This window comes from Alligator sinensis, unplaced genomic scaffold (genome assembly GCF_000455745.1).
Source record: "Alligator sinensis unplaced genomic scaffold, ASM45574v1 scaffold609_2, whole genome shotgun sequence".
Classification (NCBI taxonomy): domain Eukaryota; kingdom Metazoa; phylum Chordata; order Crocodylia; family Alligatoridae; genus Alligator; species Alligator sinensis.
In genome coordinates this window covers 941,387-948,500 of record NW_005842090.1, presented here as the reverse complement: position 1 = coordinate 948,500, position 7,114 = coordinate 941,387, and the positions used below count along the sequence as shown (strand labels likewise).

General features: G+C 45.5%; 1 protein-coding gene across 2 annotated transcripts in view; it reads right to left on the bottom strand.

The window, feature by feature from the left end:
* Positions 1 to 7,114, bottom strand: part of SEMA6A (semaphorin 6A) — a 151,779-nt gene that overhangs the window by 139,056 nt on the left and 5,609 nt on the right. The gene's annotated exons all lie outside the window — the stretch shown is intronic.

Here is a 7,114-nt window from a genome sequence, read left to right as displayed (position 1 = left end):
GCCCAAGTCGGAGATCTCCGAGAATCTCAGGAGGATCCTGAGAACCCCGATTCCGAGAATTCCGGGAGAAATCCGAGAGAATTCCGGCAAGGAGTCCACGATTACCTCGTGGACTTCTACGTAAATCTCGGACCAAATGATGGTTTGATCACCCATCAAGAATCTCTCCCCGTCGCCGCACGATCCCTCGACCTACCCTACCCTGCACGCTCGTTTAGAGTCACCTTTCGGACTCTCATTTCGGTCGTTCCATGGAGCCTAGAAAACTCCGTGTGTATCCAGAGCTCTGTTCGTGTTTGTTTTGTGGAGACTAGCAAACTCCACGTGTGTCTTTTTGTAACTGCAACTCAAGAAAGTTTTTCCTGCCTGCACCGTGACCACCTACGGTGTAAGTAAAACAATCTTTAATCAACCTCTACGCGTCAGTGCCTAATTCTAGTTCGCCGTGCTGACCTTTTCCCCGGCCCAGGTGCCCGGGCTGCTGGCCACAGCCCCTCGGCCCCGACACACTGAATGCAGCAAATTACCATATGTCTTCACTCTTGAGATACAGCAACTGGCAGTTCTGTTAATAGCTAGTTTATCTACTTCATTTTACATCTCTGGTTCAACTACTACAGATACACTTTGGGAACTGAAAAAAAACCCCTTTTATATAAGAATATATCTGTATTCACACAAAGTATGGTGCACTCCTCTTTTTTGTTTAATAAATAATTATAATTCTATATTATGGAAGACTGAATTATCATGGGATATTTAAATGAATTGCAAGCCAATATATTTTGGGTTCCCCCCCCTTCATTCTTTTCTTGCTTTTTCAGTTACTCTTAAAAAGCAGTATCTTTTAAATTATGAAGCTATAGCTTGACTCAAGTTTTAGATTTCAAAACATATTAGTTTGCCAGCTTCATTTTTGTCCAGTTGGTATATAAAAGTCAAGAATTTACTGATTTTATGAGGAGAGGAAGAGGTGTGGTGGAGATTTTCTCTGGACACCTTCCCTTCTCTACTTACTGTGGCCCCACCATTAACCATCAGCAGCATTTATGAAATGTGAAAAATAAGTTTCTGTAATAATATATCTTAATAATAAACTGTTATATGAATTTCTAAATATTTGCTTGCTTAGATCTTTTCTTTTAATGATTTTCCTTATTTTGCAAATCATTTTTAGTTTTTAATCCTTTTATAACTCACAATCTGGAGAGGCAAGACCCTTGTATGGTTTGGAAACCTCTGGAAGATGTCTAGTAAGTGAGTGTACTGGCAATTCAGTAGATGACACTCTTACCTCTCAATCCTTAATTAATTAGTATGCCAGCTTTGTGCTAGGTAGCTCTGCTGTACTGCTACAGTTGCCATCCTATGAGTAAGATCAGAAATCAACACCTTTGCCTATTCTGATCATTAACACTTTGTAAATTTTAGAGCTCAGTTATTTTGAACAACTAAATGCTGTTTAGTTTAAAGAGCAGATTTTTGTATCTTCAGAACAACCATAATAAAAATTGACAAACTCCAGTTTGGAAAATTATATACTTCTTGCTTAGTGATGCAAACTCTCAACATAATTGAGTGCCTTTATTTCATACAAATAATTCCACTGACATGAAATAAGGTTACTCATCTGCTTAAGCCTTTGCAGAATCAGACCCTAAGTTCTAGCTGTTATTTACTTCCTGTGCTAACTCTTGCTTACTGTTGCTGTGATGCTGAATAGCAACTGGATTCCATCTCAGAAGTGGTTGCTTGTCATTGTCAAAATGATCTCTATGTATCCCTTACCGGCCTCACAGTGGTGTCATTAGGCATAACTGGTAGTTAATCATTATAAAATATTTTAGGAATAAAAAATGGATGGCATGGGGGGATTCCTTGTTTCTCTGCCATGCTGATGAGTAAGACAGAACGATGAAATACACAATTTAGTACAATTTATCATATGCCCAGTTCAGACATAGGGTTACCATACATCCAGGTTTTCCCAGACATGTCCTTTTTTTGAGTTCTTCGATCTTTGTCCAGGTGTTTTTTTGAAATCTGAACAAATGTCCAGGATTTTGCTTTGCTCTGCTGCTGGGAGCAGGGGGGAAGGTGATTGGAGGCAGGGAGCACCATGTGTGTTTGCGCGTGCCTTGGCAGCTGAATGCAGGTAAGACTATGCGGGGTGAGGGTTGGAGGGCTGGGGCTGCAGCAGGACAGGGGGGTGGGGGGAATTGCCTGCCCCTTCAGGTAGAAAGGAGTGGGGGGTCCTTGGAGTGCAGCAGGAAACTCCGTGGCTGAGCTGGCAGCACAAGGGCAGGTGCCCATGCTCATGGAGGCCGGATAACCAGGAAGCGCTGCCTGGGGGGGAGGGGGAAAGGGAGCCATGGCCAGACCTCCTGGCATAGCATGGGAGCCCTAGCCCAGGGCAGGGGGTGCCACAGGCCTCCCCTCCACTTCCCTTTAGCCTGCACTGGGACCCGACTTGCTCTGCTGCTGCCCACATGAATTGGAGTCACTGCACTATGGCCCAGTCTGGATGGGGGCAGCTGGGGCCCCTGCTGGCAGGGCTAGCGTAAGCAGGGAGCTGTGAGGGGCACTGGCAGGGCTTGGGGGTTGTGGCTTGGGAGTGAAGGCATGGGAGGGGTGGAGGGCTGTGGGGGCTGCAGGTCCAAAGTAAGGGGCACTGGCAGAGTGAGGTGTCCCAACTGGTGTCCTCTTTTTTGGAAGTGGAAATATGGTAACCCTATTCAGACATCACTACCATCAAACCAAATCTAGGGTTAAATTAACATTACGGACTTCAACACAGCACTAAGTTCTGCCTATGCACTTTTTCTTACTCTAGAAGAGTGGGGATCAATCTTTTTGGTAGGCATACCACAATTAGACTCATACCCTCCCTGGGCCAATCTGATCCCTTTCCCTTACCAGATCTGCATCTCAGTTTTCTGCTTCCTGCTCTGGGCTACTCCACCAAGGCACTGGTCTGCTTTCTGCTTCCTACCCTGTCCTCCCTGCCTGATCTGATGTTTTGCTTTTTCCTTCCTAGTCTGCCACTGTGCTGCTTGTCCCCTTCCCAATCTGCGATGTGCCATGGGCAGCCGGCCGCTACCACTTTTGGCCCTTACGTCAGGTTGGCCACCCCTGCTCTAGCATATGAGACTAATCCTGCAAAAGCTTGCTCATTTGAGTAGTCTACATGTACATGGTGCCATATATTTTAATAAAAGATGAGTAAGGCTTACTTAGGTGAGTACCTAAATCTTCCAGGATCAGACCTCATGATTGACATTGCTATTGGACGCCAGATAGAAGAACTGTCAGTAAAAATACTGCAACATCTGTAGCTATTTAGAAATAGAAACTTTAAGTACTGGTAAACTTTCCTCCAAAATATACTTTGTAAAAATATTTAAATATATCAAAATGGATATAAAATTCCAGATTTTACTATGTGATTTGTTTTGAGTAATTTGTTACAATGGTATGGTAGTGATGGGCTATACACAAAACATTTGGGTAGCATAACAACGTGTTCCTGCAAACAAGTAGAATGCAAGGCATGTATTAACTCAAGTCAATTTAATCCTAAAACATTTTATGTCTTCCCTGCTGTAAACCATGTGAACTCCTTTCATATGTATTTATGTATGGCTCTTCAAAACATGATGACAAATTTCCCCTTTCCTTCACAAAGTATGCACACAAACAGGTTCACAATCACCTACTTCCTTTTTAATGAAAACAGTTCTATTTTGGATTTATCACAGGTCATTAATTTGCTCTCTTTTTTTAAATCAATGAATCAATGAAGGCAGCTCCTTGTCCTTAACCCCTGCTACCTCCTTCTTCAGAGTCTAACTGCAATAACTGCTCTCCTCAAATTACAAGCATTAAACAGGAGCCATGGTAAGCATCTACGTTTATCTGCAAGTAGCTAAAGATGTTAAATACATATGTTTCTTGTACATTTTAGTGCCCAATTACTCTTCCCTTCAGGAGTATTGGTTTAGTTGATAAAGTTGATTTTGCCATCAGAAGAAAAAATATACAGTTCTAATATAGACTAATTGGGAATATGCAGAACATCTGTGACCATCTGATTTTTTTCATTCAGAAAACATTCACCCATGGTTCAGATCTTCATTGATTCCAACTATATGAAAAGCAAATGTACCAGATATCTCATATTGCATGAAATGAATTATTTAAAAAAAACAAACAACCTTTAACATTCACAGACCTAAGGCTAAATTCTGCGGGCTACACGGCCAATGAAGTCAAAGAGAGATTTTTCCTGAATAAAAAAAGGAGAGGATTGGAGACCCAAGAGCATATTTCTTATCGCTAGGGTGTATTTGTTTTTTTCAGAAGGGCTTAAGATTAGTTTTCTCTTTGTGTTATAAGTTACATAAAGGTTATCAATGTAAAAAGGGGGTGCTTCAAATACTTGAGAAAATTATACTAAGCAGATCACCTTGTATTGCAGGTTGTCTCTTAAAGGAGACAAATCTTTCTGATCTTATGTGCTCTAGTGTTTTCATCCATATCATGTCGGATTCCTTTTTAAGGAAGGTTTTGCTGTATCTGACCCACATTTCTTCAAATAAGTTGGACAGCCACATTAAACGAGAAAAGTTAACGAAAGCAAGATCATTTTGCTTTTCCTTTTTTGTTCTGAAAACTACCAAGGGAAGTCTAACAATAGAAATATTTATAAATATCTCAAACCAGCGGAATCATCTTGGAAAGATATCAGAGTCTGCTCCAGATCTCTGTAAAAGTAGTGTGGGAAAAGCGTCTGACCCTGCAAGACTTTTTTTAGGTGAGTAAACTACTTACAGAATGCGTTCTAGTGCTGTGAGCAGATTTACTCCTGTGAGTAAGTATTACTCCAGTGAGTCAGGATGGCAGGATCAGGCCCAAAGTAAATACATGCGTGTTAACAGAACTCAAACACTCACCAAAGTTATTTTTACGAACATAAGGTAATAGCTGAAGACACAATTGTGCTCTGTATTTAAAGTTGGGTTAATAATTACTATTAGTGCTGGATGATATTAAGCAGAAGTTTTCAGAGTGTGTTTCAAATAATAAGCTACTAAATGAAAAGCAGAGAGGCTTTGGGATGATTCAACTTCCATGTTATGCTATTGTGGTATGTGCCACCACATTTGCGCTTAACAGACCAGCCCCTCCCCCCCGCTTCTAATTAGGATTTGCCTAGTTAATTGACTTCACTATTTCTGCTTTTGTAATAGACTGGATTGGTTTATTAGGTATCCTGACCTGTATAAACACTGTGTATAGCAGGCTGACCTGCATTACACAACTATGTAGGTTGGCAAACTTAAAAACCAGCACTGATCTTAGGAAAGGGGGGAGAGAGGGACAAATCTTAGGAAAGGTGGGGAGAGGGACAAATTGCCTCCAAACCAGCCCTCAAAGATTGACATGAACAGACATGGAAGAAAACCCAGTCATGTACTATACTGCGACTAACCACTGGTGGGAGATCCTGGGGCTCTGACTCAAGCACAATAAAAACCCTACAGTCTGTGAAAGTTGCCCAGGTTCAGGGCAGGGAAAGCTGCGATTTGCACCCTTCCTCTGCAAGTCAGTCACCATCACTAGCTTTCCGGGCCCCTCTCAAGCAAATAAAAGCGACTGAGGAGCAAAGAGGCGGGGGGAGAAAACAGGCTTTCACATGCACCGATCCCCGCCACCCACGGCAGGTACTTGTTCGCAGCGCAGAGCAAACTTCTAGCAACACCTCCCGGGCCACGAGAACGCCCAAAATGGATTCACTGGCCCCGGAGTCACCCAGCCCCTCTCGCCCAGGCTGCTGCATCTGCTCCTGGTAATTGCTTGAAGGAGCCACCAGCTCCCTCCCTCCTCCCCAACCTCCCGCGGGGGAGGGGGGGTTGTCTCCGTTCTGCTCCACTTCTCCAGTGCACCAGCACGGCAGGAAAAGCAACTCCTGGGGATTTGCAGGCTCCCACTTTGGCTCATGCAAATTCGCAGGAAGAGCACTTAATGCCCATTACTCTCAACTGAGAGGTTTTCACGCTCCTGCACCGCGAATCCCTCCTGTCAGCAGTATCCCCCCGGCCCCGCACGGAGCACCCGCCAGCCAGCCGGGGGGGGGAGGTATTAAGTGTGTGTGTGTATGAGTGTGCATGTTGATATTAAGTGTGAGTGTGTGCGCGTGTGGATATGAAGTGTGCGAGTGTCTGTGTATATTAAGTGTGAATATTGTGCGTCTGAGTGTGTGGATGTGAAGTGTGTGTGAATATTGTGTGCGCGCGTATGAATCCATTAAGCGTGTGAGTGCTGCGTGTGGATATGAAGTGTGCGTGAATATTAAGTTACTTTATTGTGTGTGAATATTAAGTAAGGGTGTGAGCACTGTGTATGTGGATATGAGGTGTGTGTGAATCTATGAAGTGTGTGAGTACTGTGTGCGTGGATATGAAGTGTGTGTGTGAATATTACGTGCGAATGTTGTGTGTGAATATTAAGTAAGCGTGTGAGTATTGTGTGTGTGGATGTTAAGTGTGTGTGTGTGCGCGTGTCCCGGCCCGCACCCCCAGGGCTTTGGTGCCCCCCCGCACCCGGACAGGCGGCGCTGGGAGGGAGCAGCGGGCAGACGCCGCATTGTGGCCGCCCTCCCTGGCCCCCACCCCCTTTGGACAAACTTGGCTTTATAAATTGCACCTCATTCACTGTAAAGCGAATTCACGGTGGTTTGAATCCCTCCCTTATTCCAAGCGGTGCTTTTTTTCCCCCCGGGAGAGCGGCCCTGGGCTGCCCCCAGGCCCTGGCGAGGGGGCAGGGGACGATCCTCCCCTCTCCGCCCCTGACAGGACCCAGCTGCCCCTGCACTGAGGGAGCAGCAGCCCTCCCCACCGGGGACTGACGGCGCGGGGAGCAGGGGTCGGGGGCAGCACCCGGGCGGGGGCACATGCACACCCCCCCCCCGCACGCACACACGCACACACACACCCCCCCGGGTAGGGGAGGCGCCCGCGGGGCCCGCGGGGCGGGGAGGCAGCGGCCCCGCAAACAAAGGCACCGCGCGGAGACAAGGCGGCGGCGGAGGAAGGGGGGGGGGCGGGGGTCTCTC